General features: G+C 41.9%; 1 protein-coding gene and 1 long non-coding RNA gene across 2 annotated transcripts in view; both read left to right on the forward strand.

Annotated features, from left to right (window-relative positions):
- Positions 1 to 20,887, forward strand: part of NALF1 (NALCN channel auxiliary factor 1) — a 330,804-nt gene that overhangs the window by 207,194 nt on the left and 102,723 nt on the right. The gene's annotated exons all lie outside the window — the stretch shown is intronic.
- LOC309530248 lies at positions 1,325 to 9,382 on the forward strand. Its single transcript, XR_014218725.1, has 3 exons — positions 1,325 to 1,351; positions 7,689 to 7,719; positions 9,281 to 9,382. It is a non-coding gene; the product is annotated as an uncharacterized lncRNA (long non-coding RNA).

Raw genomic sequence — 20,887 nt, forward strand, 5'->3', positions numbered from 1 at the left:
GATTCTGCCAAAACCAGAATCCATTTGTCCTGAGGTTTTTTTCCCCCAGAGGTAAACATGAGACAGGCATAGCACTCCAAACCCTGTTACGTATGGATTTAGGTGGAGGTATCCCTCCCAGCAAGGGACACGGGTGGTGCTGTGGGTTAAACCACAGAGCCTAGGACTTGCCGATCAGAAGGTTGGCGGTTCGAATCCCCGCAAGGGGTGAGCTCCCATTGCTCGGTCCCTGCTCCTGCCAACCTAGCAGTTCGAAAGCACGCCAGTGCATGTAGATAAATAGGTACCGCTCCAGTGGGAAAGTAAACGGCATTTCCGTGCACTACTCTGGTTTGCCAGAAGCGGCTTAGTCATGCTGGCCACATGACCTGGAAGCTGTACACCAGCTCCCTTGGCCAATAAAGCGAGATGAGCGCCGCAACCCCAGAGTTGGCCACGACTGGACCTAATGGTCAGGGGTCCCTTTACCTTTACCTATCCCTCCCAGCTGAGTTTGCCTCCTATCAGCCAGTGTTGATGAGTGATGCAAAATGTCATTCAGTTGGCCCCAGCCTCCTTCTTCTGTCCCCCAAAAATGCATATGAGAGAGGGCTGTCAGTGACAGTCAGGGGAAAGCCCCTAGACAGCATGTTCTGGGGGGCGCGGAGGGAATGGGGCTGAGCCAGCCTGGAAACTGCTGGAGCCTGAGCTGGTCTCACTGCTGCCACATGATGTCATCTGGCCCAATCTGGGTCCAGTTGCTGTGCCAGTCAGGAAGCAGTTGTGGCCTCATTGCTCCGCAAAGCCCTGTCAGTGGGGGAATAGTTTGGCTTGCACCTTAGATCCAATAGTCAGCTGTAATACTTCTTAAGGCCTTAAAAATGAGCTAATAAGTTACAGCATGGAAGCATGCATGTCCATAGTTACATAGATCCATGTGAAGTTCCATTGAAGGATCAAAATCTAACAAGCTAAAAAAGAGAGCTTCCCGAAGGAGGGAGGGAGGGTGATGCTCATGACCTGGCTTACGTGTTCTAGCCAGAGGTGGGGCAACCATGGAGGGATGATTTCCTCATTCACCAGTCAGAGTTGAGGTCTCCACCTGTCCTGTTTATGCTGACGTGCTTATGGGAGCATCTAACTTGGTCCCTGTCCTTTTGAAGCTCCCAGCATCTGGGTATGTTGCTTGATTGGCACATGGTCTTTGAACTTCTGGTCATATGTGCCATCTTCTCAGAATGTGAGATCATTTGTGGCATGCCTTAGAATTGTTATGTTCTAAGAACCAATCAGCATCAAGGAAGAGCAGTCTCAACCCCCGTACTGATGCAGCTGCCATCACACGAGAGACTATCGCATAAGGCCAATCTCAGCATTTTCCGCTTTGTTCCTTCCTCTGTGTAACTGATATACTGCGGAGTTTCATCTGTGTATCTGTCTATTTTACCTATTTTAAAGTTTTATTATGCAACCTGCCCTGTGATTTTTGTATAAAGAGTGGTATATAAGGTGAATTAATTATTGAAAATAACCCTCATGTATCGCTGGTTCCTTCCTGGAGGGAGACACTTACTTGACTGCTGATATACACCAGGAATGGGAATCCGTGGCCTTTTTGGGGTTGCTGGACTGCATCTTCATTCAGCCCCAGCCAGTATTCTCACTGATCAGGAACGATGGGAAATGCAAGATGCTTTTTGTGAAATGGCTATAGGGGGAAAAGAGATAGCTTTTTATGTGCGTTTGTTTTTTATTGATAAATAAATATACGTTGTTTATTGTAATAATGAAGCAGCTCAGTAAAAACTGAATATAAGAAGAAATATCTTCTTTAAGTGTTTAAGTGCAGGTGCTTCCATCAAATAATAGCTAACATATTCTAGTCTTTAAAGTGTACAGTTATCTTTAAAAAGAAGCATTTCGGTCTATTTGCAGTGGTGTTTTTTTTCTAAAGAATTGTTGGGAAAGATCTTCCACGCAAAACCATTTTTCTTTCTGTCATGTTTGACAGTGTTTCTGCCAGGTGCCATTTTTAACCAAATAATAAATTCAGGAAAGTGGCTTAATTATCACTAAAGTTTGTGTGCTCATATATTGCAAAAGTGACATACAGGAATTGGGACACTGAAACAATAGGAAGAAGGAGAAGTGAGGCAGAGAGGGATTAATGTCCTAGAATTTGCTTGGTTACATTTTTTCCCTATTTTTTGTAACTATAAATTTATTCAGTATGAAAACTATGGGTGATATTCAAGTAAACTTGAAATTAATTAACTTAATTTAGTTAGGTCCATTAATTTCAATAGGTCTACTCTGATAAAAACTCGGTTGAAGATTTCCCTATAGTCCCTATCTAGCAAAGGTTAATTGTAGCTAAGGCCAGGCTTTTCTTCATTCAAAACTCTCCAGAACTGTTTTCCGGCACCTCTTAGATGGGCGCCATTGCCATTATAAGAGAACAAGGGAAGCATTCATGGTGAGTTCTGTCACCTCTTTTTCTAGAAAAATAGGACTGGCTAAGGCAGCAATGCTGTACACATTTCATTGGGAGTAAGTCTCTTGTGAGTTAAACCACTGTGGTTAAACCACAGAGCCTAGGACTCGCCGATCAGAAGGTCGGCGGTTCGAATCCCCATGATGGGGTGAGCTCCCATTGCTTGGTCTCTGCTCCTGCCAACCTAGCAGTTTGAAAGCACATCAATGTGCAAGTAGATAAATAGGTACCACTCCAGCAGGAAGGTAAACGGCATTTCCGTGTGCTGCTCTGGTTTGCCAGAAGCGGCTTAGTCATGCTGGCCACATGACCCGGAAGCTGTACACTGGCTCCCTCGGCCAATAAAGCGAGATGGGTGCCGCAACCCCAGAGTCAGGCATGACTAGACCTAATGGTCAGGGATCCCTTTACCTTTACCTTTAAGTCTCTTGTGAGCTTATTGAGACTTTATTCTAAGTAAATGAACATATTTATTTTAGGGGGGAAAATATCCCACCCTTTTACTGTAAAGCAGTGTGTAGGGTGGCTTACATCATTAAAAACAACAAATCACACACAGAAACAACAACAACTGAGGCAACAGCAGCAGGTAATTACCAACTAAAATATGAGAGAAATACATTAAAAAATAGCCAGGAGTCATAAAAAATAGAAGAAGAGTCCGCAGAATCCGGCTTATGGCCCTTTTAGTCCAGCATTCTGGTGTCATACTGACCAGCCAGATGCCTGTGGTTTCCAAATAAAAATACAAAAAATAAAACATCAACAGACAGCTGATTAAAAAATGAAAGAAATTTTGAGGGATGTTAAGATTTGACTGCTGCCCATGTCAGCCACTACTTTAGACCAGGGCCAGACTGACCCGCCCATGAGGTGATATGAGGCAGTTGCCTCAGGCGGCAGATCTGGCTTCTTGTTCTGCTACTTGCCGCTTCCCGTTGAGCGACCTGGCATGGACAATAATAGAGGGGTAATAATGGAGGAATTAAAATTAGATTCCTTGTTGATTAGCTCTGGTCTCTCCCCCCCCCCCAATAATCTATCTCAAAGAGAAAGTCTTATAAAACTTTCAGATAGTACCCAGGCTTCCAGGTTGATGAACTTCTAGAGGAAAGGGGTTTTCACAGTTGTGGGGTGCCCACCAAAAATGCCTTGACTACCCCCTTGCTGTTTGGAATTTGATGTATGTATTCTCAAGATGTCACTTGTGGCTAATCTTGAAGATTGTGATGGAGCACAGGAAAGCACAGGAGACTTTACTATGGGAGACCCAAGACTGGTCTTGTCAGTGTACACTAAGTTTTGAATTAGGTATGGGGGAAAAATTCAAAAGGGACATGAGCACAGTGAGAGGAAACCCTTAAATATCTTTGAAATGCTTTAGAAAGTCTTCTCTAGAAATAATATCATTTGTTGTATATAGTTCTACTTTTTAAATCCTTGGTATGTTTTTTTTTTTTAAAAAAGAGAGAGATGGTGATATGTTACAGCTACAGTCTTGTTCCCATAGTGTCATACTGTGTTCAGTAGGATTTTTTTTCAAAGTAAGTGGGTTGAGTATTTTAATGCCCAAGTTATAAAGCACAGAGAGCTGAGATTTTTTTAAAAAACAATTCCTCAGATCCAACAGGAAGTGGGTAGCAGAGGAGGGCATAAGACCCCCTGCCTTGTACAGAATCCATGCTGCTGCAGTTACCCTGTTATCACAGACAAACAGTCCCTCTATTTAAATATTAAGATGTATTGTCTTGCTTCTGTTTACATGTTATCTTCAAGGCAAAAGGAAGTGATATGACTCATGTAGACTTTGTTCTACTTAAAAAGTTAGCCTCAGATTCCTTTGAATAGTAAGCAGAGTATGAAGCGTACATGGCTGCCTTGCAACTTTTATAACAGGTGCAACAGGTGTTGCTTTCTCTTTTTATATAGTGCATAACTAAAACTTGAAGAATGGAGTTATAAAGGGAACTAGGAGAAACAGGAGGAGCTGACAACACAAACCAGGTGTATGATAATGAGGGGTCTTGGTTATAAGATGCAATAAGGACAAACAGGTGATGATGTCCTCTCAAGGATTGGCTGAAAGAATAAGCTTAAGAATATCTTAGGTGGGGATAAGATAAAAAGGTAAAATGGTAAGTTGGAAAAAGATGGCAGAATGGGATTATCTGCTCTCTAGGGAGTGGATCAAAGAATTCTAGAATATCTTCACGTCTTATCTTAAAGGATCCCTGACCATTAGGTCCAGTCGTGACCGACTCTGGGGGTGCGGCGCTCATCTCGCTTTATTGGCCGAGGGAGCCGGCGTACAGCTTCTGGGTCATGTGGCCAGCATGACTAAGCCACTTCTGGCGAACCAGAGCAGCGCACGGAAACGCCGTTTACCTTCCCACTGGAGTGGTACCTATTTATCTACTTGCACTTTGATGTGCTTTCGAACTGCTAAGTTGGCAGGAGCAGGACTGAGCAACGGGAGCTCACCCTGTTGCGGGGATTCAAACCGCTGACCTTCTGATCGGCAAGTCCTAGGCTCTGTGGTTTAACCCACAGTGCCACCTACATCTTATCTTAGGTGAAGGCAATTTTATAATCTTAGCACCTGTCTAAGTTCTGCAGCAGTAAGCTCTCGTAAGGCCACCACACATAACACTTTATAGATGTACACTTAAGTGCCATGAAAAATGTGATGTTTGAATGTGACAAATAACATTTGCACAACAGTAATTGCACACATTGGGATACAGCTCCTCCTTGCATGTATGGCTTGGTGGCAAACCAGGCTTTGCCTCTGTGTAATGTGTGAAATGTCGTCAAGGAATCCCCAGGAACTGCTCAGTGCTATTCTGCTTCTGGCCATTAAAAAATATAGCAGACACTTCCTTAACAAACAAAAAAGTTGACTTAATTATTCCCCCCTGCCTTTCATCAGGAAAGGCAGCATTGTAGAACTATGGATCAGAACAGAAATCAGTTCCCCAGTCATGGTCCCAGCTGTGAAATAGCGTAACAGAAATATGGAGAGATTCTACAAAGCTGTCTTTTTGTCGCTCGCCTCTTTTTCTTTTTCTTTTTCGGCCTGTTAGGAAAATCAAGGTCTTTTCATTCTCCAACACAATGTTTTGTGACACTAGTGTTCCAGAACAGGAAGCCCACCCGTCAGTTTTTATCATCACACATTCACCCGCTATGTGACAATGTTTCCGGTTTGAAAAGGAGAGATTTTATTTCAATTTGGTGAGAATTATAGGACTACAAAGGGAAGCAGAGCAGAGGTCTTATTTCATTGACAGCTGTGGGAGAATTTTAGAGCAACCATCTCTCCCCGCCCCCCCGCCCTCTCCTTCCAACAAAAACTTATCATCGCTCAGGACTCTGTTGTGAATTGGCCTGCAAATGTCACTACTAGTCAGCTGTTCTTTTAGACTGTAAATCGTTTAAGATTGCCTGATGATAGAAAGCCAAGGCACAAATGGAGCTGTCTTGCTGTATGCTGAGGTTTCCATTAAAAGCTACTGTAGTGCAGTGTATAAAATACTGAACTTCATCCAAGTTAGAATAAGTTATCTTTAAATCTGTAGTGGGAAACAATTTCATATCATGGTAACCCTCCGCAAACAAATGTGTGTGTATGTGCGCACATGCTCACACCCACCCACTGTTTGGTTTACATTCCCTTCAATTTGCTTAGGATTCAAAAAATTCCTACAGTGATACTTTGATTCTCAAACTTAATCCGTTCTGGAAGTCCATTCCAAAACCAAAGCATTCCAAAGCCAAGGTGCGCTTTCCCATAGAGAGTAATGCAAAATGGATTAATCCGTTCCAGACTTTTAAAAACAATCCATAAAACAGCAATTTAACATGACTTTTACTATCTAACAAGACCATTGATCCATAAAATGAAAGCAATAATCAATCAATCAATCAATCAATCAGTAGTTGAACTGGGTTCCACACAGTCGCACAAAAAAAGCCACAAAAACAAAAATGCAATAAAAATACAAAAACAGACAGACCTCAGCGTAACACTCAAAACGGTAGTGTGGCACTCAAAACAGAGCACTTTCGGCAAAGCAGAACACTTGCTTCCAGGTTTACAGTGTTTGGGTTCCAAGTTGTTTGCGTACCAAGGCGTTGAGAACCAAGGTCCCACTGTATTTAGTTTCTCTCTCCTGCCCACCCCTTAGAGAAGGAGTGGCAAACCTGCAATCATCCAGAAATTGTAGCAACTCTAACTCCCATCAATCCTTGCCAGCATGATCTGTGGTCAGGGGGGTGATGACAGCTGAAATCCAGCAACATCTGGGGATCCAAGGTACAAGAGCACTTTTGTTGTCCCGCAACATCTGGAAGGCCACAGCTTGGCTTGAATTTTTAATCTTGGCTGGCTAGAATTTTTAACCCAACAACAAACTTAACTGTACTTCTCTGAGAGCATTCACAATGCATTTATTTCTATAGTCCCGAATCATTAGTTATCCTCAAAATGCTCAATGAAGTAAAACCTCATTTAAAATTTGAGTTGGGACAGTTTGAGAACTGCGCAGTTCAAGCCATTCTTATTAAAATTATTTCTAAAACTTAAACCACCATACGTCCTGAACACTGCAAGGTGGCATATAAAATAGATGAATGTTTCTGTTGCACACTACAGCTTTCTCCACAGCATTGGCTATGCATAAAGACACCAGAAAGCTGTTGCAGGACCCATCCAATAAGGACTGAAAACCTCAACACTCCGTTTTGATGTTTTCGGTGCGAGATGAAAACAAAACTAGTTTATTTCTCTGTTTAACCAACACAAATATAGAATTCTACCATTAGACGTAACAACTGAGTCATAAACTGAGGGCACGACTCCTAAATCGCAGGCTGGCCTCATGCACAACCAAGCTGCTCTTTCCCTCAAAATATATTGCCATCACTGGTGGTATAATAGTATGCAGACATAAACCAGTGTTTGGAACTTATTCGTCTTGAAAGCCATGGTGCTGAGAAAGAAAATCTTGAGTAAATTAGAAAGGGGTTTCACTTGGCAGTGTGATTTTCGCCCCCCTGAAGACAATTTGCCCCTGGCCAGAGAGGAGGAAAAGATGGTAGAGAAGACCAATCCTTAAGACAAGGATTCTGCCAGTAGCAGATAAAACAAAACAGAAGCCTTTCCACTCCTGATGGTGGCTTATCCTGCGTTGTTTTCTGCTTCTTTTTCTTGTAGATGCCTCTCGACGGCCTCCCTGGTAGTGTTGGTGAGTATTCTCGTTCAATTCCAACAATCCTGATAACCACTGAATACATATCAGAGCAACTCATACTATTCAGTCATGTTATGAAGGTTTTTTTTAAAACAAGCCCTCACCATAGTCCTTTTGATTTTGACACCGCAACCTGCCTGGAAGGAGAGGACCCACCAACACCCACATATTCCACCCTTCTCATTCTTTTATGGCCAGAAGGAGGAGTGGGCAATGGTATACTTCTTGACTTACCTTAATCACATTAAGGTAAGTCATGATGGTACGTCATCTTGCTATCTTAACCAAGCAGATATAGATATAGATTATACACTTTGTATTTCAATAAACAGAAAGGCTGTCAGGTTTGAGTAATGCAAATGAAAATATTATGAAAGCAGGTGCTTTTAGGTCTGCAGACTAAATCAAGGAGGTGATGGTGGTAGAAGTAGCTCTGCTCATTAGTACTGAGCTGAAACCTTGTGTGTGTGTGTGTGTGTGTGTGTGTGTGTGTACACATACACAAACACACACACATTTTGTGAACCTTTTCACCCCCTTTTTGGTGCCACCTTTTGGCCATTTCCCCCCTCCCCAACCCCCTTTTTTTTTTAAAAAAAAAAAACTGCATACAAGGGGCAAGGTATCAAGAGGCAAGGGTGATTGGCTTCCACTGTCAAAACACCTAGCCCACAGTTCCTTCTCCAACCCAGACAGGGCAGGATGAAGATGTGCTTCCTAAGGCAAACCCCACTGAAAGTAACAGCATTAGGATGTGGATGCCAGTCTTCTCTGTGTACACATTCTGCCCTACCTGATCATGCACATGACTACCTGACTAAAGTTGGATCAAAGGTGACAGTCTTGTAGGTCTCTTTGCCTTTAAGGCAGGCGGTTTTGTGGACAGGCTCCGTACCACTCTAAGTGAACCGATGAATGGCAGGCTGAATTGTCCGCCTGCCGTATATTGGCCAATGGCAGCAGGTAGTTGTGGGCGTTCCCTTGAGCATGGGACCAACTGCCCAATGAGACACTTGGCCCCATGCCTGGGGACAGGATAAATTGTGGCCTGCCATGCCACTCAGCCTCTTGCAGGAGAGCAATAAAATTGCCCTTGCATTGTGGCAAGACAGGGAGCATCAATCTGGTTCTCTGTTTGCCCACAGTGATGTCATCATGTAGTCAGATCATATTAACTATGTGGTATCACAACATCAACACATTCACTCTCTGATCAAGGCTGGGTGGGATCACATAGCGACAGTCTTTCATGTTAAAAAGTGATGCTGACGCGCCAGAAACGGTGACTTCTACATCAGAAATATAGCAAAGCAAAATTTCAGCACCCCACTAGTATTAATGTGCATTGGAGAAGTGCTAATGTATTCCATACAGATTAATATTGACATGACCAATCTTGTCATTCCTGTGGGGCCAGTTCTTTCTAAAGGCTTGTTATAAGTATGAAGCAAAATCTCAGAGTGTTTCATGAATCTCACTCATTTCCTACCCCTTTTCTCCTTGATACTGTATTTATAATTTTTCTTATCACAACGTCCTATTAATTCCTTTGCAGTTCTTTGTCCAAAGTTATACATAGCAACTTGGGAGAAATGGTTTGCTTCTTTGTCTGTTGGGAGAGGAACTGAGTGTTTACCTTTTTGGGTCACTATTTTTACCTAGCCCAGGGAGAAACAAGTTAGTGCTAGCTTAATATTTTCCTTTGGGGGCAATTATTACATTCTTATCTTCTTGATTTCCTTTCTTTTAACATTCAAGATAAGTACCTTTAAAAATACTGCTTTGGTACATACTTCAATCTGAACACAAGATTGAGACTAAAATGTCTCAAATATCCAAATATGTTCCTCATTATGCATCAGTGAGAGATTAATAGGGAAAATCTAAGAAACAAGAGAGAACACTGTATTGCTCTGAGCTACTCCGACCTCCTGTTATGCAAAGCCGCTTCTAGGTTTTGGTGTCACACTATCATTGCATTTTGGAAACCCGCGTAGAGTGGCTTCAATTTTACATCTTATTAAAGCAAGTAGCACCAAGGTAGTTTTTACAACCACCCAGCATCACCTCCACTACAGAAAACAAGCTTGTTTACTTTCACTTTTACCTATACAAAGAATGTATACACGCACTTTCAGGAGAGAGGATAAGAAGAAGTGATGCAGAGGGTGAACTGAATAAAGAAATTATGACCTCAGAATGAGATGTTACTGGTCATGAAAAGATAGTGGAACTGCTGAAATTGACAGAAGGATTGCTAGACCTGTACAGTAATGCCAGTGCTTCAGTCCCAACTATTTGGTCAGTGCAGATTTCACAACAGTTAAGCACTCTGGGGAGGTCCTCATTGCGGAATGGTAATTGGTTAAAGACCAGGAAGCAGAGAATTGGAATAAATAGGCAGTTCTCATAACCACAGAATCATAGAGGGGACCATGAGGGCCATCTAATCCAACCCTTTGTAATACAGGAATCCTTTGCCCAATGTGGGGCTTGAACCCATGACCCCAAGATTATAATGGAGCACATGTTCCTGCAGAGGCCTTCACTGGTGCCTACAGGACCCCATTCCCCTTCCTCCTGAAATTAGACTTCAAAAAAGCCCTCGTTTAGCCAACAGAAGGCTTTTTTTCTAAGCCTATACTCACATCTTGGGTCAATTTTGGGGGTGGGGGTTACTCATCGGAAGGCGTGAGTTGTAGCATGCATGTGGTGCCCAAAACAGTTTCTCTGGTTTGTAGATATGGCCCCAGTTCCAAAATGCTGGCCAGTCCTACAACAGAAGGATGTAAGAAGTGCATTCTCCCAAGGACCAGTGCCTTTTAAATGAACTAGAGTTAGGGGTGAACAGTGAGGTGGTAGTTTGCTGGTGACACCAAATTATTCAGGACAGTCTTATGGGAGCCAATGGGTACCTGATGGACTCAGGTTCCAAAGCAGACGCCCTGAAGTACCAAGGAGTAGACCGTGCAGGAGATTTCAGAATCCTGTCCTGCAGGTCCTGCACCTCACTTCTCTCTACAGCACGTGCAGAAACCACCTTCTTGATTGTTGGACCCACTATTAGTCCCGTCTGCTCAATCCTGTCTTCACATGCAGGGGAATTCCCTAACCCATCAATGGTTTGAGACCCATCAGCTACCCTCACCTGGTTTTGCCGGCCAGTCAAAGCCATTTCCTGGGGTGTGGCCGCTGTCACATGCTGACGGCGTCTAGGAGCCACAGGTGTGAGCTGAGTGCAGAGTGCGGACCAAAGGTGGTCAAACTGCCCCAGAAGGAGCACAATGTGTCCCCCACCAGAGGTCCCCTTCTAATGTAGGTATAAGGAGTTTGTGTTGGATGGGGATAAATGCCTTTCTGATTATGTGTTTTAGTTGTGTTTATCGTTCATAATCTTATAAACAGAGCAACCTAACTTCAATAGAATATTCATAAAACTGTTGAAATTATAGCTTAATTGATATTCATTTTAGAGTGCAGTAATCAACAGCACTATGTGCTAACAAAGTTTTCAATTATAGGATATCACATAAGAGGAGAAAAGCACAGTATAATAGGATAATAGGATAGTATAATAGTTTGTCATAGATATGTACATAGCTGCCTAGCTACAGGTGAATTTACCTGAGCTAGGTTGTCCATAACTCTCCTTGCCGTGAGGTCCAGGATTCTTGCTCATAGTGTGGTGTGTGTTTTTGTGTGTGACTGCACAAGCCACAGCTGAATTATTATTGAGATGTGGTTTTGGCTTTAAAACAAATAGAGACCAACAAAAGACCATATGGCTTTTTATCTGGTTTTTTGTTTTCTGCTCAGGATTCATATAACCCAGGTAAATATTAGCAAGATTTGAAGTGATATGAATACATTGTTTAGAGTATGGTAACTTGTCATAATGAAAGTTGAAAAGGCTTTAAAAAAATCATCAAGAAAATAAGAACTAATTCAGAGCTGAAAATTTGCTAAATCTAATGGGATTTCACCTATGAAACCAATTAACTCTAATCTCAATAGCAGTGACACTTTTTAACAGGGCCCAGTCATTTTCAGATAGGTGCTAATGTACATCATGTATTTACATGTAACACAGTTCCACAATCTGCCTTTGTATTTCTGTATTCCATTTTCATTCTTATTCCTCTTTGCATAGCAATAGGTAGACGGATGGGCACGCACACCCACCCTCGCACACAATTTGATTTGAAACTTGTAATTTATCAAGGGGGAAGGACCCATGGGTTAATTGCAGAGTGCTTCTAAGTATGGAATAAATTTTCATGAAAATCCCTATGTTGAGTTTTAGCCACACTGATTTTTCTCATCCCTGTCTTACTCCTTGAACTTGATTCCCCCCCCGCCGCCTTGGTTCCACTAAAAATAAGAACAATTCTTGCATACTTTATGAATTATATGGGGTATATTATGTTGCTTGGTGTGTGTGTGTGTGTGTGTGTGTGTGTAGTTTTATACCCCACCTCCCATAGGTAAGGGCCTGCACTGGTATACAACTGGGTCTCTGCCACGTGAGGAGTGGGAAGGGAGTATTTGAGGATTCAGTATGGAGCATGACCCCATTAGTGTTGCAGAGATGTGTAGAGTCTGTTATTGTTGTATGCTTGGCAGTGATTCTTAGTAAGAATGATCCAAATGTTTCGTAAGTGTATGTGGGTTTATAGCATTCAGTGTGAACTGTTTTGGTGTGCGTGGTTGGCAGAGACACTGTATGAGAATGGCTGTAGTGAAAGTATTTATGTTTTTGGATTTTTCTTGACATAAATTTTCTGAAATAGTTCTAATTGTATATCTATGTGTTTGGATTGTATGTTCTGATTTTCTTTATTGTTAACCTCTCAGAGATCTGTGGAAAGTAAGGAGCCTCTAAATGGATTAAATAAATAATATACACATTATTATACAGCCGTACCTTGGTTCTCGAACAGAATCCATTCTGGAAGTCTGTTCGAATTCTGAAAACATTTGAAAACCAAGGCACGGTTTCTGATTGGCTGCGCTCAGCTTCCTGCACTCAATCACAAGCTGCGGAAGCCACGCCAGAGGTTCTGCTTCCAAAAAATGTCCGCAAACCAGAACACTCACTTCCAGGTTTGCGGCGTTCGAGTGCCAAAACATATGAGTCACAAGGCATTCGAGAGCCAAGGCTCAACTGTATGTACTATTATGTGTGGTTGCCTGGAGGCTGAAATTAGTGCAGAATCACAATCTGGAGCCTTATTCACACATTACTTGTTTGTAGGGCAGTGGACCTGGGAGTTGGGGGCATGTTCCTAACAGGAGTTTGTATGCTGTGAGTTTTCCTTGCAGACAACCATCCAAAACACTGCCAAGGTGCAGCACCCTGTGCCCTTTTAAGAAACTACCAATAAGAAGCCTTTTTAAGAAACTGCTGTCCACTGTGATACATTGCTGTTTGATCATTATTAGTCATTTCATTTTTATACAGCTTCGTATTTTTAAGGAAAAAAACCGTCCAAGCAGTTTGCAGTGCATTAAAACACCAAATAATACAATCCAGAATAAAACAGAAGCAAGTCGGATACAAAGTATACATTCAAAGCAACACAATTAACAGAAAACTAAAACATTATCTTAAAGAAGATTTCAAAATAAAACATTACAAAGGTCAACTACAGAATGTGCATTTAGCATAGCAAAATTAACCAACCCTTAAATATTTCAAAAGCAAGCTTTACTAAATGAAGTCAAATATAACATGCACTTTTTAAACAGCATAATTAATAAGAGAATAAAATGATGTCATCTCCCTTATCCCCAAGAAACAGCTGGAAAATAAGTTACCGTATCTGCAGGCTTCCAAAGAGACAGCTGAAAGGAAAACAGGATGCTGTTCCCAGGCAAAGGAAAGCAGGAGGAAAGCACAGTTTAGACCGCAAGGATCTAAGAGTTGGAAGGGACCACAAGGGGTCTAGTCCAGTGTTTCTCAACCTTTTGCCCGACCATGGCCCCTTCCGACCTTGTTTCCTTCCTGTAGCCCAACCCCTGTCTTGCTGGTAGAAAGGTAGCTATTTCGTTCGTAAATAGAACATGTTTTATTTATTATTTTTATAATTATATAAATTATATAATTTTACTTGTGGCCCCCTTGGAATATCCCGGGGGTCCCAGGGGGCCATATGCTCCTCCAGTTGAGAAACACTGGTCTAGTGCAACCCCCTGCCATGGTTCCCCATCACGGGGCTTTAACCCACGACCCTGAGATTAAGAGTCTTCATTAAGAGTATTCTCTACCGACTTAGCTATCCTAGGTTCAAAAAGAGTGCTAGAGAGGTGTTATGTACTGAGTTGAATAGGATCTAAAATGCAGCAGTCTGATTGGTCCTAGAACAATAGGACCCAGACTGCAGCAGTTTGATTGGTCCACAGGAGCCACCCAATCCAGCTCCAGGTGGAAGTGACTCCGCAACCTGATTGGCCTACAGGATAATCCCGGAATTAGCCAATCATGTGGGGCCCATTGTGTAAAAAATGTATATAAAGCAGACATTCTGGGGGAACTTCCATTCCTCCTCACCACTATGAGCTGAATAAAGAGCATGAAATCCACTCTCGACTCTGAGTATATTTCAAGAGGCTTTCATATAGGAGGAGGTGGGCGGAGCCAGTGGGCAACCCCCCCAAAGTTTTTTTAAAAGAACAAAACACAACACAACCAGTAAGTAGTTGGGTCAAGGAAGAGGGAGAGATGTTAAGGAGATGCTACAACCTGACTCAAACTGTTCTGAGATTCAGGAAGAAGAGGAGGAGGTTATTTTTCTAGATTGGCTTGAGTTATTCTATTCCACCATGCCCATTAGAAGGGAAAATCAAAGACAGAACTTGTGAACAGAAATTAAAGGGAGGTCCAGGAAGGCCTGATTAACAAGTCCTTTTGCCCCACCAGAAATAATCCGGCTCTACCAATTTGATTCACTCAGTTGGTGAGGAAGGAGAGAATTGCATCAGTGTTAATTACTATGGATAAACTCGAACCTCCCACAAGCTTCTAATCACATCTAACTTTAAACTAGATAGCATGACCTGGGCAATTACAGCACATCGGGCAATCAAGCTGTTGGAAACACACGAGACTATATCTTAACTGTAAGGGTTGTTTGTTTAGGGTACAGTAGCAGAAAATAAAACAGATGTTTTGCTTTCTGAGAATAGCTTTGGCAAAACAGGCAAAAAGCTTGCACCCACTCTGAAGCAGTGTGAAGGAATCCCTAGTTGAGCAGATGCATTGCCGTAGAAAGATTCAGAATGTAGGCTTTCCCATGCACAGATTGTAGTGGGGGCGATGACTGCCCTCTCAAGGTGGATCATCTAAGGAAATGGAGAAGAGGGACAGGAATTAAGGGTGGGGGTGGAAAGACAAATTCAGTTTGATTCACATTTTAATGCAAACCTACCTAATTTGCTCTCCTTGAAAAAATAACACAAACCAAAACACAGCTAACCTTTGAGGTTCCAAATTTTGAGATGCAGTTATGCAGCCCCCCCCCAAAAAAGTGCATATTGGTGGTGGGGGGGGAGTATACACAAAACATACATATATTATGAAAATAACATGTAGAATGTTAGGGGAAATTGCTTGCAAAAACATGCTCTAAAATACTGATCAATTTTCACGATATCTTTTTTCCAATGCTGTCTGAAAGATACATGTTTGAACATTTGGAGAACTATTTGGACATATATGGACTTGTCATAAAAACTGGTGCATGTTTAAGTCAGAATAGATGGATTGTTGTTATTGATGGTGTTTCTTTTTTCTTTTTGTTATATTCACAAACTGTATAGATACAGATACAGGTATATAGATATAGTGGTACCTTGGTTTACAACCATAATCTGTTCCGGAGGTCTGTTCGTTAACCAAAACAGGTTGTAACTCAAGGTGTGCTTTCGCCAATGGGGCCTCCAAATTTTTTTTGTTTATAATCCCCCCCCCAAAGGGGGTTGTAATCCAAAAAAGTTTGCAAACCGGGACACGCACTTCCGGGTTTGACAAGTTTGTAATCCAAAACGTATGCAAACCAGACTGTTCGCAAACCAAAGTACCACTGTACTGCAAACTAATGCAGAAATGTGATGAATTGAAGAATGGGAAAATGAGAAATTTAGAAATATCAAAGATTTGTCTATCCTTAAAAGGTATCACTATCCCCCAGGAACAAAGACATTTTCCAGGATGGAAAGGATGGAGTTAATTTACCTAAGTTTGCTATACTTGCTCACTTTATGTTACAACCCACCTTTCATCCATGTAGTGTAGCCCATGATAGCATTCTTGGCTTCAGCATGCTTCATGACAAGTTGGCTAATGAATTGTCGCTGGTTTCAATCCTGTTGATGAAATAAAACCAAAGGAACACTCATTCATTATTAATCACAATACAGTGGTACCTCGGGTTACAGACGCTTCAGGTTACAGACGCTTCAGGATACAGACACTTCAGGTTACAGATTCTGCTAACCCAGAAATAGTACCTCGGGTTAAGAACTTTGCTTCAGGATGAGAACAGAAATTGCGTGGCGGCGGCGCAGCAGCAGCAGCGGGAGGCCCCATTAGCTAAAGTGGTGCTTCAGGTTAAGAACAGCTTCAGGTTAAGAATGGACCTCCAGAACGAATTAAGTTCTTAACCCGAGATACCACGGTACTGAATTGGTTAGTGCACAAGAAAAGGCTTGTGCTTAAAGTAGTAACCGTGCGTCTTTGCATTTCCCCTGTAAACATGTTTTCCCTGAACGTCCAAGGATGATAACAATTTAATCTTTAGGTTGCTGTTTTCAATGGAACACCTCGCAGATTAGAAGCATTTCCATTGACAATAGGATTTAAACGTTTAATCCACCACAGATCCTACACCACCATGGGATGCTGCCAACTGCGTCCAAATTCGCAGGTCTATAAATTATCAGTTTCTGGATTTGTGTCAGACCACTGGATTGCTCATTAATCCACATGAAAAACAAATCTCTTTCCACCCCCACCCCCCAGATTGGGCTACTTGCATGCTAGCAGTGTGCATGCATGAAACTTAATAATTAAAGATGCGATAAGAGCTTAACAATATAGCTAGTATTTCATAGGGATACAGAGAATATTTTCCATGATTTCAGGTAGCACATTTGAGGCCGCCAAGTAATTTGCCAAAATAGATTCATCATACACCTTACTTTGATGTTGTGCTTCTTCTGGTGCCATTTTCATGTTCCTTATTTTTTTTTTGCCTTCAACTGTCCTCAGCATCAGGACCTAACTGCACAATATGTTAATCATGTGGTTTGGCCTTAAATGCATGATATTTCTTTCAGAAATAGTATGGGCACCCTGATCGAGACCAGACCTCTAGCATGGGGCTATTGCGCTTTAACTCATTACCACATTCTGTGCTGTGTTAGAAACTCAGATATATAAGCTAGGCTCCTAATGGCTCCTTAAACCAGGGTTATAGTCACCAAAACAGAATGCCTCATTGCCATTTTGTGGCCTTTTTGGTCCCTGAAATTCATTCTGTTGGTGTAGATAAAATATAATGGATGTGTTGCTAGTGTGTGAAAACAGTCCAGATCCAAGGATCCCCAGGCATGCACATCCAGATGGTAGAGACACCAGGTGCTATCCTGGCCCCTGAGCATCTTCACATAGTCGCAAGTGGCCGATAGCCAGGTGCAAAATGCACCTGGAACCTGGTGAATTTAGAAGACTGATTTTGTGGTCTTGATCCAGATCAGGAGCCCTGCACCTTCTCTTTACATAGGTCTCTGTCTGTCTGTCTGTCTCTGTCTCTCCCTCTCTTTTTGTGTGTATAAGCTACCATTCACACCAATCCATGAGTGTCTGTGACATCATCAACAATATCCACATTTCCTTGGACTAAGCCACAGTGTTCAACAACTGAAGCTGGAGAAGACAGTATGGACAAGGGGGTGGGGTGGGATGGCATATCAAAGAACAGAATTGTGAATCTGATTGCAGTGAGTGCTGAAAGTGAAAAATTGCTTCAAATGGAATTTGTAACGACAAAAAGTTTGAGAGGGTGTATTGTACCCCTGCGCCTTGGATGTGCAGAAATCAGAGGATGAAGCTTTTGGTGTCATGGAGCTATTATCAGTCACAAATAGCTATAGTTTAAATTGGCATTAAAGAAAGAGCCACAGGGATTAATTCACAATTTTAGAATCCTTGAATTGGAGATTGCTCAGGTAATGAGTGCTGAAAGGAAGGAACAGTCTTATTATTTCATGTGTTATATGGCTCAGCCTTAGTTTTTTAAATGATGGGCAGGATTCTGGCTTAGTCATGCTTACACTAGACCCATTTTTCCCCCATTGGGTCTCCTGTTCTAAGTCAGAATTCTAAGTACTGTACATAATTGGCACTATCTGTGATTTCCCCCCAGGTCGCTAAGGCTGAAATCCTAGTAATATCTACTCAGAAATACCGGCACATCCAACTGAATTAAATGGGGTTTACTCACAGGTTAATTGAGTAAGGATTGTGGCCTAAATTCTCAACAGAGAAATAAAAGAAGCAAGTGTACTTCAACTAGCTTAAAAGGAAATCCTAGAGTACTTTCACTAGGAAGAGTTAAACTTCACATATTTTTAACTTGATTAGAGGCTTAGGAGGTGTTAATTAGAATGAACTAGGTAATTAAACATAATTACTTTTTTAAGGGTTTAAAAGAACATTTTGACAAGAGTATGACATTCTGTTTGTAAAAGAAAGAAGTAATAAAAAACTTCTGAACATTTAGAAAGCAACTATGTAATCTCCTAATCCAAAAGGTATTAGCAGAGTAGTTTGGTAATGCATTTTTCTCTTTTACGTATTACCATGAATGAGCATGCACAGTTTTGGGTCTGGAGATTGTTGTCTTGACCTAGTGGGATTCCGCTAGATTCATTAACAGCTTGCAACTAAGTGTTGTTAAATAACCATAAATTTTGGCCTTTATACATTGACATAAACTTCAATTGTATATGTCAAGGGTGATCAGATTCATAGACTAGCAATGTATTTCTACCTGTAAGTACGTGCAGTTTATCACATAGGGATTAGAAAAAACCACATTTGTTGAGATACAGCATAAGTGTTCTGCATGGTATTACACTCTCTCTCTTGGGGGGGGGTCATATTGGCAGTTTGCGGGTACACCTATAATTGTATTGGACTTGGACTTTCAGATTTCTATTACTTCTGCTTGCTTTAACTTGTTCAAACGCTTTCATTATACAGACGTTTGTAATTTTCTGGCTCTGGCAATATGGTCTTGTGGGGATGCCCTGGAAGACTGTTCAGAAGCTGTAGCTGGTCCAGGTTTGCTTGCTTTGCCTTTGGAGCAGTATTAATGCCAAAACAACTCAACTGGTTACTAGTAAGGTTCCAGTCAAAATTTCAAGCTATCAAATAGATGCCTATTGCACACCAGAGGCGGTATCCAACTAAACAGTTCTGCTGGTGCAAGGACCTCCAGCTGCATGGTGGAACTTCTCCACCTTCTCCTCTCTTTGTGCACCATTGCATGGTCCCTAAATCTGATCTAGGCTTCTCTCCAACTCTCTGGAGCAGATTCTGGATTTGCACAGGGAGCAGAGAAGGCAAGGAAGTTCCACTGCATAGCTAAAAGTCCTCCTGCTAGCAGAGCTGTTTAGTAGAATATCGCCTATGCTTCCATTCTTATTGTGTTTGAGATCAGTTCTTCACCAGACTTTCAGTAGCTGTTTCCCCTATGTTGTTGCACTTATTTCCCCTATTTTTAAAGCTGCATGCGTGGGTCTCTTGATGTTGTCGGATACTCTTGGTGCTGAAAATCCTGGCTTAAAAATTGAAACCCAAAGCCACATGCATCATTACAGCATTCCCAGCCATTAATGCAGTTTTGTGCATAAGCCACAGCAGAGGAGCCAATGGGAGTACTCGGTAAAAATATTCCAGTTGGCCTTCATCTTAGGCAGGGTTCATTTCTAAAGGTAATGCAACAGTTGTGTATACCCAAAGCCATGTTACCCTTGGAGCCACCCTGTGGCTAGCCAGCTGGTTGTGGTGGGCAGAGGGCATCCCTACCAGTCCCAGAGTTGGCATGCTGAGTAGGCCTTACCTGTGAAGCACAGCTGACAACTTCAAAGGTATTTTTTGCACCAGGTCCACTTGGGGTTACCTGGCACAAAAGTAACTGTTAAGCTCTCAGCCTTCCTTCTTGAGCAAGGCCATTTCAGCCCACCAGCTCTGGGAGTGTTAGGGATGCTCTTTGGAGATTTTACAGGAGAATCCAATTTCCTGAAAGATCTCACGAGAGCATCCCATGTATGGTTGAAATAGCACAAGGAAATATGCGTAAGATGCAGGCACACTCTGTTTCTCTTGATACATGCAGACCTCTGTTTGGAGAACTGCTTATTAGTTGCATCCTAGATCATAGACAGCCTGGGGCACAATTTTTCAAGACAGTCTAGCTCCCACTTGAAGTCAGTAGGACTGAAATTGGTTTAAATCTTGGCACTTCGCAGTTGCGGCTTGTAAACAAAATCTCTCTAATCTGGCAGCAACAAATGATCTCTCTAATGATATGTTTGTTATCGTTACTGCCGGGGAGGATGCTTTTATACTATATTTAGTAAAGCAAATATTTTTCCTAAACTTTTCTGCACATAAACACTGATTGGCAGCAATTTGCAAGTAGTGCAGCTTTTGTATATCCAGTGCCATGGGTTAGATTAAATGCTTCTACAGGCAAGCAACCTTATTAAAATGTGTGTTCTGTCTCATTAACTATTGTTCTCACCAGACTCTGTCTGGGCTTGCTACATGCTTAATGCGTGCAAATCTCAAACCACCAAATACTGATAAATGAGGATCTAGAAGGGGAAAAAACAGAAATAAGGACATCCAATGACACTCTATAGCATAACCCATAGAGCAGATTCAGGTGCACGGAAAGACCTTGTTGGGTTCTACACTGACTTCAGTGAGGAAATTTGTGTAATTAGTGTATGAATCCTTTATCAATACTAACTTAACATTAGCTAGCCAGGTTCTCAAGCTGGAAAACTCCAAATTACCTGCATGATGATTGTGGGCTGAACTTTTAGGACAGGGTAAGTTTGCTATCCTCTAATATGAACTTGGTTTTCACCT

Source organism: Podarcis vaucheri (genome assembly GCF_965113315.1).
Source record: "Podarcis vaucheri genome assembly, chromosome: 4".
In the NCBI taxonomy this organism is placed as follows: domain Eukaryota; kingdom Metazoa; phylum Chordata; class Lepidosauria; order Squamata; family Lacertidae; genus Podarcis; species Podarcis vaucheri.